Genomic DNA, 24,631 nt, shown 5'->3' with positions numbered 1-24,631 from the left:
ACTGTGATATAACATAACATACGAGGTAGAGGGAAAAACAACAGTATTCTTTAAAGTATGGAATTGCTAACTTCAATGAACACTGCATATAGAGATTCAAGTTTCATAACATAAAAGGGAAAACAAAGGACACTTTGGTTCATCTTGGCTGTCCTTCCAACTTAAACAAATTAAATGCTAAAAAACTCAGGTCATCCATTATCATTCAAACATTTGTTGAGATTTCCCTTAAGTTCACTTAACTCCATCCACCACATGAGAACACAACCCATTCCAAAGGCCAACCAACCTGTTAAAAAAGTAAAGCTGTCTTAGCTCAAGACAACACAATCCTGTTAAAATGTATAGTTGTGTTCCATACCCTTGCTGTTTTCAAATTTAAACGTGGAAAAAATATAAAGCATCAACATTATCAATTCCTTTAAAAATCTTTATAAAAAACAAAATTTCCTCTAACCCTTTCTTTTTAAAGAGAAAACAAGTACAAACATTTTAAAATATCCTTCAATGACAGTCTTTTCATTTCAGGCATCACTCTAGTAGACCTTCTCTGAATCCTTTCCAAATATTCAATATTCTTTAAAGGTAAGAAGCCCAAGACTGAAACCAATACTTTAAATGTGGCCTAACCAATGTCCTATACAATGACATTATTACCTTTCAATACTATATGTTGTATCAATAACCTGATCTCATGAGGGGTTGATAGTGCAACATGTCTGTGGAAATGGCAAGGTTTGGTAGAAAATATAAGATGTTCATCTTCTTTAATGGAGGTGTATTACCTCATCTGATATAAAGGATTTATGGGGGATATAAACAAATCAATAATATGATGGTCTGAGCAAAAGTATCAGTAACATCATAAAGATATCTGCATTTCTAATTTTTTTACTCATTTGTTATCCCTAAACTGTCAAGCCACCAATTATTTTTGGTTTGGGTGATTTTCTTTTCCATGGCTAATTACATGAATAAAGAATGATTTTTAGATTTTTTTCTTATCAAGACTGTCCATCTTATCACATGGAGAATTCCCTTCATGAAGATGGTCAAACAAATCTACTGGTGACTATCATCCCTAGTGATGCTCTGGAAATGGACTCTGACAAGAACTTTGGCAAGCTCATATTAGCCTTTGGCTGCTGTCCAGCTAATGTACTTCCAAAAAGATTTTGATGGATGACCTTTGGCTTGGACAACCTGATAATCTGGATTCTTTTCTGTTACACTTTAAGTTACTTGTCTTGACTGTTTTGTATTCCAATCCCTGCCATGAATGATATTTGAACCACTTGTGGTGTAATTGTGATGTATTGTTATGTTACACTTACTTCAAAATGAAGTTATTCCCAGTATGTATTTTCCTCCATATCAATTACTAATATAATGTTGTGTAGAGAAGATACCCATGGTGAAAATGACTTCCAACTTTTCTCTTGTTTAATTCTATAACCACTTTAACCATCTCTCTGCTTTACATCTGGACACAGTTTCATTAACAAATCAAGGCAAACATGGTATCTTCAAAACCAGCATCAATTAACATATTGCATGCCTTGTAGAGTAATTTCTTTAAATAATGCACTTATTATTTCAATTGGGGTAAACTGAGAATTCTAGATGATCTTTGCTCTTTATGTCCAACTAATTCTTGTTTTATTGAAGCTTAGTTAGTTTGTTCTTCATTGGATCTTTTAGGCACTAGATCTCATCTTTCGTGTTGTTTCATTACAATGTCTGTGCTGTAATGTCCATGCTTTCTACATCTGTAACTGTTTTTTTTTTCATTCTATTAGGAGTGATTGTTTTCTTACAGATTTTTGTCTGCAGTTACTGGCAATATGTCCCTTTAAGTTATTGTCATGTACTTATTTCATTCTAAGTAACTTTTTGTCTACTTGATCTTATGAGTTGTTCAGGCTTCCACTAAAGAGAGTTGATGATGTTTCCAAAGTAGTTGATTTTACAATCCTATAATTACTTTTAACTGTTTATCTGCAATTTTAACAGGTTCAACAGTTTTCTTCAAAGATATACACCTACTTTGCTTTAACACTAATTTTCATATTCTCTCTCACTGTGGTATCTATGAATTGCACAAATCTTTCCACATCTCTTCTAAGTTAACCTCTTATCTTTCCTACATACTCCACAATACAATATTGGAATCTGATCATACAGCTCTGAGAAAGAAAGAGAGAAAAGTTTAAAAATTATATTTTTCAAGTTAATAGAATAATAATTAATATTTGAAAATGTTTATAATGAAATCAGACCAGTTGGTTACCATTACAGAATATCTTATGGATTACCTGAAAATTAGAAAGAAGAGAAACTGTTCTATGAGATATAAAAAAGAAAGATTTGCTTACAAATTACCATTTTTTTATCAATATCTGTAAAAAAACAAGTTTGTTGTAAAGAACAGTTTTGAGTTTTCTAAGGATTTTTATAAATTACTTTTTGATGAAGAAGTTTCTATAGATAGCTTAGACATTGAATAAGTATATATAAAAATACCTCTAAGTGAAATAAAAAAGTTTTAATTTAATTTTCCAAAATTCAGATGTAACTAAAGGTGTAACAAAACCAGTTTATTATATTACTGGAAGCTGTTACTAAAGTGTCTAATGTTGTTTCTAATTATGATCATTATGAACAAATAGATGGAGTTTCTATACGATCAAGGGTTGCACCATTCTTGGCTAATGTGTTTTTATATCATCATGAGAAAATTTCATTCAACAATTGCTCTGAACAATTTAAAACTGTCATGTTACAAACAATATGCAGATGTCATCTTTGTGGGTTCTTCAAAAATAAAACTTATATATAGGAACTTTAAGAGTAGTTAAATAGTAAATATCATAATATTTAATTTATAGTTAAATAGCGAAATGAATCTGCTTCACCATTTTTAGTTACTAAAATAGTTAATTTAGGGAACTTATTTGAAAATAATAGTTATCATAAATCAACAATCAGTGGTTGTATGAAGTATTTGTGAAATATATACTATATTTAAAGGTTTTTCGAGAAGTACATTATTATTTTATAACATATATAATATATTGTATGGAGAAAGCAAAAGATAAGAAATAGTTATAGAAAAGGTGGATACTAACTAGTGAATCAAACTACCAAAAATGGATGATATAGGCTTAAAGTCCATCAAATGAGTTACCAGGCCCTGCATGGCCAGGTGGGTTAAGGCGTGCAACTCGTAATCTGAAGGTTGCAGGTTCGCATCCCCATTGCACCAAACATGCTCACCCTTTCAGCTGTGGGGGTGTTATAATGTGACTATCAATCCCACTGTTTGTTGGTAAAAGAGTAGCCCAAGAGTTGGCAGTGGGTGGTGATGACTAGCTGCCTTCCCTCTAGTTTTACACTGCAAAATCAGGGACTGCTAGTGCAGATAACCCTTGAGTAGCTTTGTGCAAAAAACAAACAAAAAAAACAAATGAGTTACCTTGAGATACATTTCAAGTCTTGGCCTGAAAGGTGCAAAAAATCATAAACGTGGTGTGTTGAGATAAAACCACAACTTTGTAAGTAAAGCACATGAGAAAGTGAATCCATGTGCCAAAAAAAAAAGTTAATGGACCAGTGATGAAAATCAATGAGTGAATTAATATTAGTGAAAATATTAGAACTACATGGTTTGCCTCTATACACCTAATTTAACTGTCTTAGATAATTTGCCAAAGATGTTACCTAAGGGACAGAAATAAGTTCTATAAGGACAAATAACAAAATGGAATTTGGTTACAGTGTGATGGAATGGTTTACTTGTTGATGTTAGATATTACTTGTAGCAATTGAGTTAAAAGAACTAAGTTTAAAAACAGATCTATTGAATATCTTGTGTATATAATTGTGTGTTTCTGAAGCAAAAAGCAGTTGCTATGGGAAATTTTCTGACTCCAGAAGATGGAATATGGCAGTAAACCAGAATCTAGAAGTTCACTACACTAATTCCTTATAAGTATACTATTTCTGACTTAGTCTAACAGAGCTTCACTTGAGATTGAATAACATATAATGTGTGAAGAGAAACTGTAAAAAAAAAACACTAAATGTACTAAAAAAATAAAATATTTCATGATGCTTATAGTGGAACTACTGAAAGGCATCACAGATGAATTGCTGATGTTATATAGATTATGACTGAAAGAATATTTTGTATTACCTTAGTTGATAACTAATGTTTTATCTATACTATTGAACATGAGAGGGGGTCTTATTAATGAACATTTACACTTTCAAAATGAAGAATTCAATGACTTAGAAGTAGTATTACCTCAAGAAAACCTTGAGAGATTCATTGTAAATTAACTGTCCAACAGTGTATGAATAAAGTTATTTGATTTGTATTCTATTGTTTCTGTGTGAGTTTGTTATTCCATGAGTAAGTTTACTTGAATTGGTGGCTTGTGTACTTTGCTTGTGAAAGCATGACCCTAAATCCAAATACATTCCTTTGCAACAAGAACAACTTTAAATCCAATAGCAAAGCTCACAAGTTGCCCACATGCTCATTACATTTATATTTTCATGTTGACTGTTATCTATCTTTAGAGTTTAAAGAAAATAATACATTTTTATACATCAGGCTTATAAAATTGTTAGTTCTTTTTCTGGATTTCATTGACCACTAGTAAAGATAAGAAAAATTCTTGCAAAATATAATTTTTCTTTTATGTCTTATTGATAATACTTAAAGGAAGTACCTAGAAGTTTTCCATAACTCTAAAATCAACAAATGTTACACTTATAACAAGATAGTTTATTGTGATTGTGTTATACAAGGAAATATGTTTTTAGAATTAAAGTTAACATTTTCCTATATCAAAAATTTACCTTGCATCTTAGTTTAATCCTGAAAGAAGTTCCTCTTCTCTGTCCATTTAAGCAATGGTATAAATCTTACCTCACTTGCTCCAGCCTTTATACCCCACTATACTGCCCATAACAACTTAAATCTTAAGATTATATGCACCTTAGCCAGTGTGCCCCTATAGCAAATCTGTACATAAACACCCTGTTATCACTTGCTATTTACTTTTCACGATGGTCCAAGTTAGCAAATCCAAAATTGACCATTTCGTTGGGAAGGAAGAAGTGCAGGATAGTGAGGTTTGGTGTTTTATGGTCAAAGCAACTTGGCTATTTGCACAGGATGGTTAGAGAAGAGATAAGTATTATCAGAAGTATACTTTCAGCATAATAAATTGTAAACTTCCAAAACCCACTTACAATTGCTCAGACTTTAGCTAGAATCCCACACTGACAAATTGGAGGGGCTGATGAGAGCTAGATCTACAAAGAAAATATTTGCATAAAAAATAAGTATGGGAAAATGAGATACAGCAATAGCACACCAGTCAGGTTCACATTAGTTCTGGAACTAGTATGATCTTTGCCTAATGGTAAAGGCCAACAAGCCAGAGAGGCAAAATTCTAACATTGTTAGAAGAACATGAATTTGTCCAGGCATCAGCCAGCCAGACAAAGTTCCACATCTCATCCTTGAACTTAGAGGGCAGTTGATGCAAATCAAGATCCAAGGTGTAGTGGCTGTGACATAAGGGCTGCTGTATTGTTTGGCCTTGTTTAGTAATGTGATATTATTGAAATTCAATCTGAACATTACAGAATGTTGTACGTCAAGTTGCCAAAATTATGTAAAGATGGCAAGCAACATCAAAATGGACAAACCCTAATCTGAAACTGAAGTGCAAATTACAACAAACAGAACTGAGGAATATGGGACCTATCATGCCTCACTCAGCCTGGAGAAACAGAGATTAACCAGTCTGGGATTACAAATCAAAATGTTAACTACCTTACCTGAGAGGCAAGTCAACACCTTCAGCCCTCCAAAATTATGAGAAAGATGTGGAACAAATAATGTTTAATCAATGGCACAGGAAATAATGTTCCATATACAGAATTACAAGGAGTTAAAGACTCTCTTCCACAATAAATAAAATAAAAAGAGAAGCTGCACACAACCCAACCCCATAGCGAAGAATCATTTTGGAACTGGAATTATGAGGAGTCTTCCTCACAGGCTGGTCCTGTTTTTACCTTACATCTGGAAAAATTATCCAAGATTATTAGTAGGAAGGCATCCAGCTTTACCCTCTTCTTCTTCTTGAGTGGAATAATGAGTAAAAACATCATTGAGGAGGAATAAACCTCTGTACATCACTTCAGCAAGTTGAAACTATGTGTGGATAAGACTCCCTGCTCTACTAGAAGATATGGGGAGTCCTGATTCAATACATGAACTATGTTCTCTATGTTTAAAAGCAATCCAGTTCCCATTTATTCAATCTAGAGGCTAGCAGGAATGGGTAAAATCCCTTTAAGTTTTACTTATGATAATCCATGAGTGGTGGTCCAATAATGTATTTGTTTTTGTGTTGTAGCCATGTACCATCTGGAAAGTACACAAGATAGCCTTATGGAACATCCCATCTCAACAGAACTCACTGCTTCCAGAAGATTATTATTTAGTCCACTAGTAGTTGGTGTACATTTGGAAATAAGCATAGTTGGGCAGGTTACACCCACCACAGAGTGAGATTTCAATGATAATGACGAGAGGGCGAGAGATGATTACAAAGAAATGAAGTTATTCACATCTTTAACAAATGAGCAGAGGAGAATAGCCACAGAGGTAGCCAAAAACTTTCCAAGAAGGCAACGACCCAATCATGTAAATAATGAAATATAAATGTATTAGACATGATCCACATACCAACCTGTAAACTACACTCCAACAGATGATGCAACAAAGGTGCCAGAGATATCAAAATATTGCAAAATTGATGAGACAAGACTTAAAGAAACTTCTTCCTTCCAACGAAACCCAGAATAAGCAATACACATCAATGGACAAACTCAACTTGTCAAGATGACAGGGCATAAATTATGTGATACCTTAGGATCAGCATCCAAATGGATAAAAACAGTTATTTGGACCCTAAAACCCTTCACTGTCTGCAATAGAACATCAAAGAGCCAGGACAAGACATAAAAGACAATCTGAATTTAAGTGTTTATAAAATGAGAAGTGGAAAGAAGATAAGAGAGAAAGCCTTATCCCATTATCTAGCCAGTGAAATTTTGGGAAAGAAAGAACCTATTGGGATACAAAAGAACATTAGTAAAATGATAAAGAGTCTTATGAAAATGAATCACAAATGAAGACTTATCTCATTCTGGCTGAGAGCATCTGTTCCCAAAGCCAGAGGGTGAGGGACAGAAACACCAGAAAAATGGGAGATGGCCATTCCTATGAGTGGCAAAGGGTAAGATTCATACCAGCATTTAGATGGAAAAAGAAGAAAAACTTTTATCAAGATAAAGTGTGAGGTAAAGTAAATGTGTTTCAGATGGAAAAGACGAAAACGTATAATACTATTAGATTTATTTTCAAATTTTCGTTTTTGAGGCAGGATATCTATCTGATATATTTACTATGTTATCAATTACAAATTGAATTGTGTTATCACCTGATTCTCATGGACTTTTGAAAATAAACTACAGATATACAGTTTTATAAACTGAAAGGAATAAATTGTTTACAAGTTTATTTTTGAGCAAAGCCTCAGTGTGCTATATGCCATGTTCACCATGGGTGAATTGAACCCTGAATTTTAGTGCTGTAATTCAGTAAATCTACTGCTGTCCCAACAGGGGCCAAAAGGAATAAGTCAAATATATATGTACAGATCATTTAATAAAATAACAGCTATTCATCCACACACACACCTAAAAACATACCAAACCTTACCATCCCTTTTTCTTTATTTTTCAGTTTTTCTTGGTTAATTTTGACCCTAATGGATGGAAAATGATAGGTGCTCTTAGGTACAGGAACAGGTTTAACAGTGATTTCATCCTTTTGCTATAGATACAGAAAATATATCTTTCTATCAAAAGAAAAAACTTGAAAAGTTTGCCCAAAAATGTACTACCAAAATATAAGACTGTAAGCTCTCAAGCATATATCATTTTTTCTAAATATTCAATTACGTGTATGTGTAATCAACCAATTTAAAATATTTTGCATAACTTGGTCCTATGAGATTTATAAAATACCTCATGAAAAAATTATGACAATGAAATATTGACAATGTGTATTACAAGGACATACATACTCACAATTAAATCGAATGTGACAAAGATTTGAAAATCACAAACCTTATATTCAAGATAACATTTCACAGACTTTCTTTCAGTTTAGATATAAAGAGTTTAAATATTTTTAATTCTCTCTGATAATAGATAAAATATATATAAATGTTTTTTTCTAATGTAATTCTTTTACCTGATTTTCAGTTTTCTCTCCCAGTAAAACCTTTTTGGCATTAGATTCACTTACGTTATTTAGGTTGAGGTTTTACAAATAAACACAGTAAACATAATAAATCAAAACATGATTAAATTTGAATACTGTTAAACATTTAAATGCATTTACTTTTACTATTTATACTGATAGTACTTATAATTCTACAAATTCATGGATCTTATTTGATATCAAACCTCTTCCAGAAATTCTAACGTATAAATGTGGTTTCTTAATATCTTTACATATATGGTTATTCAAAAATTATGAAATAAATATGTGTGATTCTTACATTTCTTGCATTTAATATGATAACTTATTAAAATGACAGCTCTTACATTGTTTAGACATACATTTATTCTTCTATTGTTTTTTGTTGGTTTGACTTCAATTTTTATAGCAAAATGTTGAAATATATTAGGAAAAAGACATTTATAAAGCTGGAACTTCATTAATAATTACCAGCATGATCAGTGATTACCCACTTGTTGAAAGATTTCTTTTTTTTGCTTAATTAACTACTTAATTAACCACTTGAATATTTTTTTCTCCATATTGCAACACCCCAGTGGATGTTGTATACATAATGACTTTCAGAAAGTCTATAGTAAGGTTCTTGGAAGATCTTTGAACTGGTTGAAAAATAAATTTAACCAACTAACAATAAAGTTATTGAAACTTGTACAAGACTGACAAGGCCTCATTTGGAATATTATTGAAACTTGTACAAGACTGACAAGGCCTCATTTGGAATACTGTGAGAAGATAATTTAATCCCTTTACTACATGAAGCATATAGCATGTTGTAAAGAGTACAGAAATGATATACCTGGTTTAAACCATTCAGATTGCAAAAAAGAAGATCAAAGTTTTACACTTGTTCTCTCTGAAACATAGGAAAATCAAAAGTAGCTTGGAGGATTATGGTTTTTGAAGTTATTAGATCTTGATTGGATTGCTTGTTTAGATAGAGTAATAACAAAGTTGGAAATTGAACTTGAATATCAGGAGTAATAGGCTTGACCAGCTATAGATATACCAAGTTAAAAATAAGGGCTGTTTAACAAAACTGATTTTTGGTTAGTTGGAATTTTTTTAAATGGCTTACCTGATAATGTGTCATATGCAGTTAGTATAAAAACTTTTAAACTTCTATTGCTTGTGAAAGATTTCAATTAAATTGATTTTGATATTTTTGTTACTTATTTTGATAGTTAATTGGTGATACTAGAAGGTAAAATAGTTTTATCACAATGTTCTTTCTTATGTTCTTGTAATTAAAAATGTAGTAATAGATTTTCCAGAATTTAAAATTGCAGAACATACTCATAAATAAACAATCAATAATTTCTAGTGTAACTATCTCCTCCCATATCAAACATGTTGTCTTGAAATGTTACTATTAGAGGAGAAAAAATTTTTTGAAGTTACTGATTATTTAATACTACAGTCTGTACTTAATCAGTTAGAAAAAATATATATTTATTTTTTATTTAAAGTAAATTACGATTAATAACCTATAAACAAATGATATTTTTATTGGTATATTCTACAAATTGTAAAAATACAAAGTATGGTTGATATGTTCTTATACATTCTTTTTTTACTTTCAATCATAAATTATCAGAATGGTATTATTATCATGGTTGATATGTTCTAATACATTCTTTTTTACGTTCAATCATAAATTATCAGAATGGTATTATTATTATGGTTGATATGTTCTTATACATTCTTTTTTACTTTCAATCATAAGTTATCAGAATGGTATTATTTCTCAAAATGTACATATAATTTGGTAACATTTTTAAATCGTATTTTAGCAAATTATATATATACATACTAAGTTTTAAGCTTCAAAAACCAATGGTTTTAGATGCTGATTATTTTTGTCCAAAACGTTACCTGATGCTGGCTTCATGTATCTCTTGGTTTTTCATTTATAACCTGAACCAAAACATCATCCTTCATTTGTGGAAGCCACCTAGATTATAAAGGTGTAGATCACTCATGAGATAAAGAAGAATAGACGTAACTTGTTTTAAACAATAGAATGAATAATGGTTAAAAAGTTATTTAGAGGTTTCCATTCTAGCAAAAAACTGTTAAAATATTTGAGAAAACAAACTGCTTTTTATGTTTTATAAAACAAAAAAGTTGTGACTGCATTCAAGACTTCCTCCTCTCTAATTAGCCTAGGTAACATTAAGTTTCTTCTTCTAATTCAGTGGTTACCTGTTCATTCTAGAATATAGAGTAAATATAATTTTAGGTAAACTAAAAGTATATTGCAAGATACATATATTTTTAATTAACCACTCTAGAGTATTAACAAAACACTGACAACAATATACTTAGCTTGTTTTTGACAATACAACAATGCCTAATTTTACTTTCAACTTAGCTCGTAAGAAAATTCTTCATCAAAATATATTTTCATAAAGATTTACATATAAGTTTTAAATTATGAGTTTATAAGATAAATTTGTTTTTTAACAGTAAAATCTGTTCTTTATTTAAAAATGAAATATTAAACTTCATTTAACAAACAAAAACCGAGAAATATAAAAATAAATTACATTTAATTTAATTTCTTAAGTATTTCAAAACTGACAAAACTTACGTGAAACCAGTATATAACTGAATAAAACTGCAAGACTTTACATATGCTAATAAATTGTGTACTTTTACAGACATATTCAACATGTTCCAATAAGAAAAAGAAATAAATAACTTTTGTTTGAACATTTATTTACTTGTAGGTTAATACATTCTAGTATCATAGAAACCAAGTGTAAAACATAATACATGTAGTTGATTTTTTAGGTTTATGAAATGCTACACATTCATCACTTCAGTCATGTGTGTATGAGTTGTCAAAAATCATAACCATCTTTACTAATGTACAAAATACAAGTATTTTAACTTGATTAAAAGGAAGGTTACTAAAATTTTGGTTATACAAAAGTGCTAAGTAATTTTCCATAAGAAAAAAATTATATATATTATTTGTTCATTTAGAACTTATACATAAAAAGGCACTAAAGACAGAAAACACATATCAACTGTTGATTTATTAAACAATGTTAGAGCTGCAGTAATTTTTTTGATGAATGTGTGATGTTCTGTTAAAGTACAATATTAGTAAAGAATATCAATTTTATTTAGAATACTTAGTTGATATAAGAAAAAATTCCGGTCATAACTTCAGAAAGTTACCTGAAAAACTGATTCACAAAACAATTGACAAAGGCTAGATCATAGACTCTGTACCATTTGGGAACCAGGCTTTTTTTATGACATTTTCATCTAACAAAAATGTTAGATACTGAAAAATATACTCTTCAAAAAAAGAAAAGCAAAAGGCAAAATATGAGACATATTGTTAACAAGTTTATTCCGGTAGTTTTGTACGACATGTGTGAAACTTTGCACATTCACTGCTGAACATCCAAAGTCTGCAAAGGCAAAGTCCACGCTCACTAGGTGAAGTTTAACGTCACTCAACGTCAATAACGAGTATGCCCCCCGTGAGCATCAATAACTGGTTGGCATCTCCTGCCCATGGAAGCGATGAGATGACGAATCATATCCTGTGGAATGGCTGTCCATTCAGCCTGCAAAACTGCTGCAAGCTGAGGTAGAGTCTGCGGTTGAGGTCGTCGCCGTCGCAGACGTCGGTCCAACTCGTCCCAAAGATGTTCGATGGGGTTTAAATCTGGTGATCTGGAGGGCCAGGGAAAAACGTTGATGTTGTGGTGTCTCAAGAAGACAGTGGTGAGTCGGGCTGTGTGAGGATGGGCGTTATCATGTTGAAAACGTCGTTGGCGTTCACCATGATGGGTTGCACATGGGGCCTAAGAATCTCGTGAGACGGTTGCGTACAGTCTGATCGGAAATCCTCGCAGCCCTGGTATGGTTGAGGCAGTAGACGTCGCAGTGGTGGTCCTATCCCGAAGGTGACATAACCGGATGTAGCGATCTTGTGCGGGCGTGGTCACACGAGGTCTGCCAGATCGTGGACGGTCACGAGTTGACCCATATTGTTGGTGACGATTCCATAGCCTTGTGATGGTGCTTTGGTGGACATTCACAGCTCTGGCAACATCTGATCGAGATTCGCCTGCTTCTAAGCGACCAATGGCGTTGTTGCGTTGTGCTTCAGTCAGTCTTGGCGTAACTGTATTGCGTGTCGGTGGCTTAACACTGAGCTGTGGAAACCAAGAACCCATCACTTTTATAGGGATTTTACACATGTTGCACTTGCAGAACATGCAGATCTCTCAAACAAATTTATTGGACACGCATGCGTTTTGGCGAAAAATCCGATGTTTTCCTCCGTTTTCAAAGTGCGCAACTTTTATTGTCATTTTGGTCTGACAATCAGTGCCTTAACACGTGTAACGTTATTACATATATTTCTCTTTAAAATAACAAAAATATCCCTTTTGCGTTTCTTGTTTTAAAGAGTATATAAAATTGAACCATACTAGATTATCTACTTTAATTACTATCTATTATTTAATAAGATATTAAGCATATCACAGTAGTTACCTTTAACTTCTCTTTTACAGTTATTCCTTTTTTTACATACAACTATATCATGAGATAATTGCTTCAAGTGATATTTTAAAAATAAAAAACACAAGCAGTCAAAAATAACTTGATATTAACCTAAGCAAGATATTATTACTTGTGTACATGATTGTAAGAAATATTTAAAGTCATGGTACATTATGTATATTCTTTAAGCCTTTACTATATGTAATTTTAATGATGAAAGTTTTAGAGTGGATGACAACTACCTGTTGTGGAGGCACAAGTGTAGAGGACGACATTTTTAATGCCTTTAGCCTTTCGTCCTCTACACTTGTGCCTCCACAACAGACAGTTGTTGTCCATTCTACAAAGTTCCATCATGAATACTTTGCCTAAACAATCTATCAAAGTGATTTTAATGGTTTAACATAGGTTGAATTGGAGCTATTAGTAATCAATAATATTAAACTACAATCTTCAATGCACACTATGAACGATTGGAAAATATGCTTATAGTTTTATACCATTTTAACGGATCTTGAATTTTTCTGCAATATGAATTTCTTCAGTTGTTGAATACCAGTGATTTGAAGCTGAAAGGGAATGAGATAACAGATAACTAAAAATTAAATAACAAAATATGTGATTACAGAAGTCACCTCGCACACCAAAGTATATATACTTAATTCTTATACTTATTACTGCAAAAACATTTTAAGTGGCAAAACACAAATTATGATAGTAACAAACATTAATAGAACATATATTAGAAAATGCAGTATGAGAAAGTATGATATTTATGGATGTAAAAACAATCTTCATGTTTAGGATTACAATGAATTTCAAACAGGTGCTTACCTATGAAATTACAAAAGTCTTTCCTTATAGTGTTTGTTTGTGTGTGTGTGTGTGTTTTCTTATAGCAAAGCCACAGTGGGCTATCTGGTGAGTCCACCAAGGGGACTTGAACCTCTGAGTTTAACGCTGTAAATCTGTAGACTTACTACTGTACCAGCGGGGGGATTTTCCTTATAGAGTTGCTCTCATGCTGTTAATAACCATGTACCTAGACGTCTAAATATCCTTTATGCATTGCAGTGTATTTGTCAATGTATCTAACTTTTTCCATTCCTTCACAGTTTTATCCCATATAGATATATCTAGTGGCTTGGATGTGCAGGAGTAAACATTCTGCTATTCTACACTATATGAACGGACTGTGGAATATGCATAGGGCAAACTGTTTATGTGTGCATGTGTGTATCACCATCATCAGACAAAATAAGCTAGAGCTGGTTACTCACTAAGATATTGTAAAATAGGTCTGTTCATCTTTCACAGAAACAGTCAAGTCACTTATGTACATGTATCTCTGAAGCAATCTTGTAGAAAACCCTATCAAAACTCAATGGTTTGGACTTAGCACTTAGTGCAAATTTCAGGTAAGTATTCTTTTGTTTGTTTGTTGAACTTCTTTGAAAAGAATGTTGCACACACAGTGATGTGATGAAGTATGCAAGATACATAGAAATCAAATTAGATCACTAAGGGAATTAGAAATAAAATCTAACAGGAAGGGACTTTAAAAATTGGTTGTTTGGACTCACTCAAAAAGGAATATTTCAGACAAGTGAGCTGGTAAACTTAACTAGTTAAAGTAGATGGGGTCCCTAAAAGAGAAGATAAACTATGGAAAGAAAAACGGTAGTTGTAGTTTCCATGAAAAAGAGAAGTCTGAACAGGATAGAAATGAATAGTCATAACTGTAAATAAAAGATAACTGGGAATGAAAAGGTTATATTATGATGAAATAGAAGGGAAAGAGATCTCTTACAACATGTATTCAGTAAAGTTAATTCACCATGCACCAGCATCTTGTCATCCAAAAGAAAGATAACTTCCAAGATATCACACAAACATACATAGACGATATAATTTATGTGTACCTTTCTTGTTTTAAAAATACACTTTGATGAATAGAAAATATAATCCAATAGTTAATTTTCAACTAAATATAAAGTGCTAGACTAAACTGGATTCATTTTACTAAAATCAAGTGACCAATTATACATATAATGGATGTGTAACATCTATATGCACAGTTTTAAAGGCTTGGGAGTGGCTACCCAACTAAATTTTCTAGGGTTTCAAGTAGTCAACTGTAGGTAGTAGAACAGGCATTTCTTTTTTAGTAACAAGCCATCTGTACTTTATAGATATATTATGAACTTCTGAATACTTTGTTAAATATTATAAATGCATTTTCATATATAAAAGTTCATTTCTTACCATTGAAAACTCCTTCATTTATAACTGTAACATTTTTCCCTAGAGTTGCATAAAATTCCTTTGTCACAGTACTGAATATTTTCTCATAACATAGAAATTCTATAAATAATTGTTTAAGGACACTCAGAACTTCTTCATCAAGTGTCTGTAAATATAAAAATACTTTTTAGTTGTTTGAAATTGAGGGATATAATTATGAATAAATTACAAAGAAATATACAACTATATAAATATAAATTTGCATTCTAAGAATTCAAACATAAGGAGCAAAATATTTTTAATAACAGCATACTATACTGTAATTATTGTTAATTAGCTATCCTCATCCAGTATTATCCAAACAAAACCAGAACAGAGAGCAAATGTTTAACTATATTTAAACAGAAAGAACCAAAATGAGTCAAATTGTCATATTTCTGTGAGATAAGTGACTTCAGAAAGTAAAAACTGAAGAAAATAAACAAAATCATAGTTTTATTGAATAGTTCACCTCCATTCTCACAAGAGTCATTGCAATGCTTTTCAATAAATAACATTTTTGGTTTCCTGTGGAGCCTCACTGTTAATTTTATTACATACATTTTGACACTTATACCTGTTTTTCTTTTTCTCAACATTTTAGTATGAAGTACAGTAACATCTAGAATAACCATCTACCTTTATTTAATTGTCTATTCTATAGAAAAAAATCAGTGTTATTTATCTGTATATATAATAGCATTTGATGAATTTTTATTCTGACTTCCCAATGGCAGCACACATCTCTATAAAATACACATAAAATTTTTTAATGTTACTTCCACGTAAATCAGACTAAAAATCTGATCCGTATTCTGTGGAAAAACATTATGTCTCAAGGTTTTAAATGACACTACAAATTTGGCATCATATATACTAAAACTGAATGTGCTTATTCCATATCTTTATAGGCCTATTACTGATAGGGCTGAAAGATGCAAACAAATAAATACAAACTTAGTATGAAGAAAGTTTTGCATCATTTGTATCTTTTTCAATTTTTTTGAAATATAGACAAATTTGTTTTTTCACTGGATAGGTAATAACTGTTTTTATTAAAAAAAATTTTATCACTTCACAAAATCAAACATTTTGTATGTTCAAACTCACAATTATGGAAACAATTGTTAAATGATAAAAATTCAAAAATACCATTTTTACTATAGCCTTTTTAATTGACATGTAACTCAAGTGTTTACATTTTCTTAAATTGAAAATGTATTTCAATAATACTTCTCTCCTCTCACACTACAGCTGTTACTTAATTGCCAGAGTTTGTCCAAGGAGTGGATAAACCTTCTCCACAACCTGAAGAAGTAAAAAAGACAACACCTATGTTTGGAAAGATAGGATTTTGTTTGTCTTGCTCAACTAGAGGAAACAGAACTTATCTGGTCAAGAATTATGAGCATTCAGCCTCACTCTCCAACTATATGGAAAAGGTGAAATCTACATGTGGAACAAATTGTGATTAACCAAAAACCCAGGATGGGACTATTCTGTGTTTGGGATTACAAAGACACAATGGATCATATTCCACGAACAGCGTCCTGAGTCAATATTGATCAAAAAGAAGAGCCAAGCCCAATCCAACCAGACAGCCAAACATCATATCTCAATTGGTATTACAAGTAGGTTTCTGCTTAGACTAGCGCCTCTTTTACTGACTTCTGGCAAAAAGACAGCAACCAGGGACTCAAGCAGAAAGAGAAACAACTTTGCCTTTATCTCCAAGAGTGAAGGAATTCACACACTCTGGAGGAAAATCCTCTGCCCACCATCCCAGTGACTGTAAACTGCATTGTAAAAACTCTCTGGTTCCAATAGTAGAATCTGGATGAGTAATGTGTATTGGTGAGCCCTTAGGAACAGTGCAATAGGTGAGCCAAGTTCCCTAAATTTTTAAAAGCAAACTGACCCTCATTTATACAATCCAGTGATTGGTAAGGAAATTAAACCCCAATGGCATGTCAAAAACTGCATAACATCTGTGCTTGAAGCTTGAGCTTCTGTAATCTAGGTGTACCATGTCAGATTGTGGTTGCCTTCACAGAGATGGTCTAAGAAGAAGTGGAAGAGGTGGACACTCCTGGAGGTACTTCAGAAGCATAAACCAGGATGTAGCTCCCAATTTGGTGTTATTAAACAGGACCTGAGTATGGGTTGGAACAAATCAGTTAGTACCTTGAGTAACATACAAATTGGAGAGAAGGCCTAGAGTTGTAATCCCATCTCATCCTGATAGAATGCATCCACTGTTAAAGCCTGAATGTGAGGTACTAGTAATCAAATCGCCAGTAGTTAAGTGTTCCAATGAGTGTCCAACCCATCAATCAAAGATGCAATATGAGAGCCAATCCAACAGAAACTTGTGATGCAGCATCTATTCTATTGGGATAATATGTTTGTGTTGAGACAACTGATCTGCTACTGCATTCATCACCCATATAACATGGCAAGCTAATAATATTAGATGATATTATAGGAATGGTATCAAAAAAGGAGGTAAAAGATTCCAAACCAAGGAACCCTGTATCAGGTAACTCCTCAATGAGAAACACAAGAAACCACCTCAGAATTGTCAGACCAAGAAATGTTATGAAAAAACAATTTAGTGATGACAAATTGAATTGGAGCAAGATTAGATGTCTCAGTACGGATAATGAAGCCTGCTTTGGTTGTTTCTGAAAGTAGAATCAGGGTATGGTGTTCTGACAATTGACAAGATGGTGCCATTAGTGACCAGTTGTCTATGGAATGATGTGTGTACAGTGCTTTGAAAAGGAGGCAATGAGAAAAACTTGTATGATTTGATAGTACCCATGTGAAGCCAAGGCTAGTCCAAAGGTTAAAACCCCTGAACAGCAGACCTGACCTTTGTACACAAAAATTGCCATAGTGATGGGATAGTGATGCAGATAGGAGCTGGTTACAATGAATTTGAACATTTACAATCTCAGTGAAAAAATGTCACTCAAACTGAGGAATGAGTAACATGTGCATCTTGGAGAATCTAGGTATTGATATAGATAAAAAAGATCAATGACTGGATACCAATCTCCTGTCTTCTTATGCCTAACAACTAAAGAGAGCAAAACCCCAGAAAAACTAGCATGACTCTCTCACTACCTCCAGACCAACCAAACTCTGATAGTCTTAGAACTAATTTCTTAAATCTCAAAGATCTACAGAAAATAAAAACCCTACAGGTTGGATGGATAATGAAGATGAAGATGTGAAATGAATGACTACTTATGACTAAAGGACCTGTTATGCTCATGGATACATGATTTAAGTTACAACACATCCAGGAAGTCTCAGAGTTAAGCTTCTACAGGCCCCAAAGGCATACAGTAATCACTGATGCTGCTGGCAGAAATATGACCAAAAAGAAGAACCCTTGAATATGGACAGAATCTTTCCTGGGTACAAATGTACCAAACGCCTGTTGTCAGGGGTTAGGACCCTAATATATATAGGTAGAATAATGATACCTTGTAGAAGCCAATGAAAATAGGTATGAATGTATGAGCCAACAATCAAACCAATGTGCATTCTAACAATGGTTCTAGCTCATCATCAATGAATTTAGTAATCCTAAGTCGTCCAATAAAATTTAGTGTAAGGAAAACAAAATCTAAGATTTTAGAGGTGCAAGTTCATATACTTACCATTTCCCACTATGAGACTTTGCTTTATTCAGGTTAACTACAAACTTCACCTTAGATCCTCTAATTTCAAGGAGCAGATGTATTATTTGAGAGTCAGAATATGTTTACATCTGGTGGTGGTAGGCTAAATTATAACATTCCAACACCTGTAATGGATAGCTGAGAAGTAAACTTTCCTGCTTGAACCACAATGTTCTTGAGTAGAAAAAAATATACATTTGCTTCTAGATCTTTTAGCCATCTAATAAGGTACAAACTTAAAAGCAACTAGAGAAAGATCCAAAAATTACACTCTCAATAAAGAAAAAACAAATCAAAGGCACTTTATTTGAAAAATGACCTTCTTTGTGTTTTTTTATTTTATTTAAAGACTGTGTTTATCACTGTAAGTTTGTTTTTTAAAGTAAAGCAATGTTGGACATGTCTGCCGTGTCCATTACAGGGAATGGAAACCAGGATTCCAACAGTGTAAGTCCATAAGCCTATCGCTACCCAACAGGAGGGCTGAAAAGCCAACAAACTAAAAAAGGGACAGAAAGAAGTAAATTTAAATTTTCTCAGGAGAGTTAAGGATCACCCTTAATTACAGCCTCAGAGGCCCCTAGAAGAGCACCATGAAATCAAATATAAGTCTCCATCTCACTAAAAATAAAATCACTGACAGTGTCAACCAAGAGTGACCCTTCCCTCCTACAAATGTTGTGTGATGCTAGATATCAGAGGTGTGGTAGGATATAGTATATCAGCTTTCCAATCAGTTTTTTATTACAAAAATCAAATGGGTAACAGAGAAAGCATTCAAAGTATCTCCAAATTATCACAGCACTTTGAAACCTGTGAGCAACACTGTCAAAAAAAAGTTATAACATTATTTGAATGAGGTGCTTATACACAGTGTAACAATAGGAGATGCACTCATATAGGTGGAGAGTGTCACAAAACAAATATTGCTTAGTGTAAATAAGTGAGGTATGAAAGATTGGAAAAAGCAAGAAAAACCAGACTAATGCTTAGATGGTTAGTACATTTTGGAGTTTTCCTACATAAGATTTTGCTTGAAATAATAACTTTGTAATAAAACTACTTAATCTTACACACACACACGTTTTAAAAATATTTTCTTAGATACAAACAAACAAACATTTAAATATAATTATTTCTGCCAATATTATGAATTTAACACTTTTATGCATGGTATCTTTTCAACAAAATGTAAAACAATAACAGTTTTATAACAATATATTAAAAATATTTATGAATGGTTTTCTTTTAAAAACATATTGGACAATAATAATTGCATAACAACAGGATTTCAAAAATGCTGTATGAAATAAAACCTGGAGTCTTGTTCAGCCCTCAAGTGAACAATCGCTCTCTCAGTTAGTCAAATAACTCAACTTACTTCATAATCATAAAAAATTTTTAGAAACACAAACAAAGTATTTATATGGCTTTGATGCAAAATTAAACCTTTAATTTTACAATGTATTATTTGAAAAATTAATTTTTTCTTTCTCAATATAATGCCTATAAATGTATTTTTCTTCCTAATTTATTATAATTAAGCTATTGATTTCTATTTTATTTTATTAATAGTTGTATGTATTTAATAACTTTAATACCACCATGAAACTTTGTAGAATGGATGACGACTGTCTGTTTTGGAAAGACAAGATATAGGATGATACTTCTTTATCGTGAATACTCTGCCTAAATAATCTATCAAAGAACATTATTACCACATGTCAGTTACTGTTATGACTATTGCCCAGGTAACTATTTTAAACTAATTTTATCACACAATAGCTCAAGGAAGGCTATTGTAAGGGGGCTGAAAGATCACAACTGAAAAAGTATTATACGCTGAGAAAGAACTTCGTATAAAAAAATAATACCCAGATATACATCCTAAGAATTTCCTTAGTATCTGTGCAAAATCTCAGGTCTCTAGGTTATTTCCTCATTTAGCTATGGCACTGACTAACTGACACAGAATCACACAGAATGTGTTATTAGTACAGATAAATCAAGTAAATAAAACTACATTGTACAAAATATTGTTATAGTCTTTTTTTACAACTTTCTTTCAAATTAGAGTTTATAAAACAATATATATATGCAGTATGTTCAATTTGATATATTATATAGTTGCCATTACTTAGATGATATCAATAAATCTGATGTTAGTTAAACCATCATATGTTAATTAAATGGGTAGCTGAATATATGAAGCCAAGAATATTACAAGTTTTAGTAAATAATGCTTCACTGAAGGTTTTAAAACTGGTTACGATATTTTAATATTTTTCAATCATTTCAACTTGAATAAATCAAACTTTTCATGTACCTGAACAAAGTACATTGCGAAAATTACTAGAATGATTTGGTAGTATCTGCAAAATATTTTTGTCATATAAGAAAACTGTAAATTTTAAATTATTAACATTTATTAGACCACTGTGCAAAAAAACAACAACAAACAATTTAGTCTAAGACTGTTGTATGTACCACCTGCAACATCTCTTACTAAAAGTTGCAAGTTACAGAATATGCAGAGTTACACGTAACAAAATTTCTGTGATGCATTCACTGGGTTAATTTGTCATCCACTAGAGATTTAGATATTTTTCTAAATAATTCTTGACAGACGTATAGGATAGAAGTCCTTATATTTATGATGTTGTTTGTGTAAACTGTTAGTATTAAAGGTTAACTGAATTTTGTTAGAGCAATGCCTCAGGTTCTGTACTGCCTTCATAATTATTCCTAACCCTTAGAATTAAAAAACATAAACTGCAATGATAAAAAGTAATATAATACCCACAGTCTTGGTAAAAGAAGAAAAAACAACAAACACTGTACCACTTTTACTATCTTTCTTATAAGGTACTCCTCTACATTTATGTCATAAGAAGGATTAAAGTCAGTAATGAAATCGACAAGGTAATCAAAAATCTTCACTGGACAATTACTCATTATGAAATGTTAAGATCTTCATCCATTGGGAAAGATATTTATAATGCTGAAATATAAGACAAAAACGCTGTAAGATACCATAATACAGTAAAGAAATGGAGAGTATAAAACAACATAAAAACATATTCTTAATTACGTTTTCCCAGTTATTCCTTCAGAAGTTATAAACAGTACTAAACAAATAGCAGGTTCAATTGAAATTTTGGATTTTAGCATTTAGCTTGTGCAAATAACTAATTAAACGACAGAAAGAAAATATAAGAGACAGAGAGATATAAAAGTGAAAAATAAACAGAGGTTATATTTAAAGGTTATTCTTTGGTATGGCATGTGGACCAAGTAGTCTGTTTGGAAAATAAAGAAGAAAAAAAATTTATCCAGAAACTGGTAAAGCAAGTGGTACAGTATAGGGTACGAATGGTGATTTCTTCGCAGTGCACATTGGGTCTATTGATGTAGGAAATGGTAAGTCAAAGGACCTAACTGATAAGTAAAACGAATTGATAAAGGTGCTTATAGAAACGAATTAAAGCCAAAAGTTAACTGTGTAAATATAATTCCTAGTAGATCACTTGAGCTGAACGTTTGGCTTAGGTAAATATATAAGGATTAAAAGATTGGCTGTTTGGATTTGTGGAGTTTATTAAATGAGAAAACTGAACTTCTGGAATGGATGGTTTATATATAAATAGGGTAGGAGTTGGCTTGTTTGTAAAAGCTATTAAATTAACTGAAGGAGTAACTTTGCATTACGATTAGACAGTGGTAAAAGCCATTGTTGGCTAAATTCTTGTGCATGCCACAAGCCTTAAACAAAGTTCCCATCCTTACATGTATCAAAATGTATTGTAACAGCTAATGATGTCCTCATCATTACAAATACAGCATTCCACCAAAAGGATGCCCTCCTGAATACTAGTACATGAACACTGACTCCTTCTTAATGAGGCAAACTAAATACGTTAGAAGCGAGAAAGAAAAGTGCAAAACAGTAGAGAGAGATGAGCATTTATCTGAAATACATTTTCAGGTGAGGAAAATCTTAACTCCAAACATTTTACTGACTTTCTGCACCACACAAAGAGCTAGAATCTAACATTAAAGATGGTAAAGAAACCAGAACAGAAAAGTTACAAAGATAACACCCTTTTTGGAAAAAGCACCAAATAGTGAAAGTCTGTGTAACGTGACATCCATGAAGCCCACTGGGCAGCACTCAATGAAAGACTACATCCATCTCAAGCAGGAAATTGTTATCACCCTATAGAGATTGTAAAACTAAAGAAACTGTCATAAGAATCTTATGAAAAATGCTAATGTGTTGTCAAGGTGGCTAGGGTGATGAGTAAACCCTTCAATTTTCAAAAAGTATGTAAAATATTCATCTAAAAAACCAAGTAAAGGAAGCAACATCACTGACTTTCATATTAAGTAATTTATTTAGTTAATGCACAATTTGAATTGCTCCATTAGATCATAATGTTTTTTACATGTCTTGTACCTGTAAAAGGCTTAGCTATCTCAACTGAAAACTTGTGTATTAACTTAATAAAACCTAAAAAGAGTGGTGGTAGTCAAGATAAGTCACTACATACATATGTGAATACTCACATTAAAAGCCTGAAAAATTACCTATCACTGACCTTTGTCTAGAGGTGGAATTAGACTCATTCAGCTAGACCTAACCATAAATAATGGATTGGTAGGTGCCTTGTACTACACTCTCAGCTAACACCCTACCCATACTTTCTAAAGGAAGGACATGAAAAACTCGATTTCATATCAATAGAATTTCACTGCCCAATAGAGAACTCTTCATATTTACTTTCCCAGCAGCTTGGGACTGGTGAAGTAAGGTTTTTTCCATGCTCTAATATAAGAAATTTCGGAGGAGAAAGCCAGGTAGGGAGAATACTAGAAAAGTACATGGACCATTGTCATCAGGCAAGATGATCTGGAATTAAGTCCCACCCTGAGAAAAAGTGCAATAGGTTATCTTTGCTCAAGACAGCAAGCACAAACCAGATGAGGACAGACACACATGGAGTACTGTCCTTTTTGTTGCTAAATGCAGAACAGTTGGAAGATATGCACAGACACTTCCAAAACAGTCTTGCAGAAAAACCCACCTCAGTGGTGGTTATTGAGCAAAGGAAGATGGGCTTAACACTTTCTACTCCCTCAGTTGATGTGGGCTATGAGCCAACATTAGCCACGCAGCAGTTTGCACACCTACAAAATATATACATGTTGAATAAGGTGGTTTTGGGATGGTTAATAATTCTATAGAAGGCTCGAAAAGGTCTGTCCGGACTCCTAATGTAGTAGTGGAATGGATTACAGCAGCATACGTCTGAAATGGAATTGGAAATAGTAATTTCCGAGCCTCTGGGTAAGTGATATTGCGAACTGTCTTTAGTCAGTGATGACGAGAAACCCACTTGTTGAGAAATTTATATGCAAAAACGGCTCGTTTGGGCTGAGAAAACACTTTACATAGAAGAGCGAACAACGTTTCGACCTTCTTCGGTCATCGTCAGGTTCACAAAGAAAGAGGTAACTGACCGGAAGCTGACCACATGTTTGAAAGGGGTTGTGTAACTGTGTGTCGAAATGTAGAGGGCGGTATTAGATGTTTGAATATATAATTTTATTTATTATATTAATATAGGTATAAAGGCGTTCCTTTATATTGGTTTATTTTGGGTTTAAGTTGTTGTATAAGTAAGGCTTCTTTAATTTTACGTTTGTTTATGTTTGTTTCTTTATTTAG

At 32.5% G+C, this 24,631-nt stretch overlaps 1 long non-coding RNA gene across 1 annotated transcript; it reads right to left on the bottom strand.

The window, feature by feature from the left end:
* Window positions 1-412: 412 nt before the first annotated feature.
* Window positions 413-24,565, bottom strand: LOC143257516 (uncharacterized). The gene is made up of 6 exons (XR_013031893.1): window positions 23,502-24,565; window positions 15,194-15,338; window positions 13,429-13,497; window positions 10,271-10,349; window positions 7,811-7,924; window positions 413-2,186 (listed from the first exon to the last, which is right to left on the bottom strand). It is a non-coding gene; the product is annotated as an uncharacterized LOC143257516 (long non-coding RNA).
* Between the last annotated feature and the right edge of the window lie 66 nt (window positions 24,566-24,631).

This window comes from Tachypleus tridentatus, chromosome 7 (assembly GCF_004210375.1).
Source record: "Tachypleus tridentatus isolate NWPU-2018 chromosome 7, ASM421037v1, whole genome shotgun sequence".
NCBI lineage: Eukaryota > Metazoa > Arthropoda > Merostomata > Xiphosura > Limulidae > Tachypleus > Tachypleus tridentatus.
This window is presented reverse-complemented; position numbering and strand designations above follow the sequence as displayed.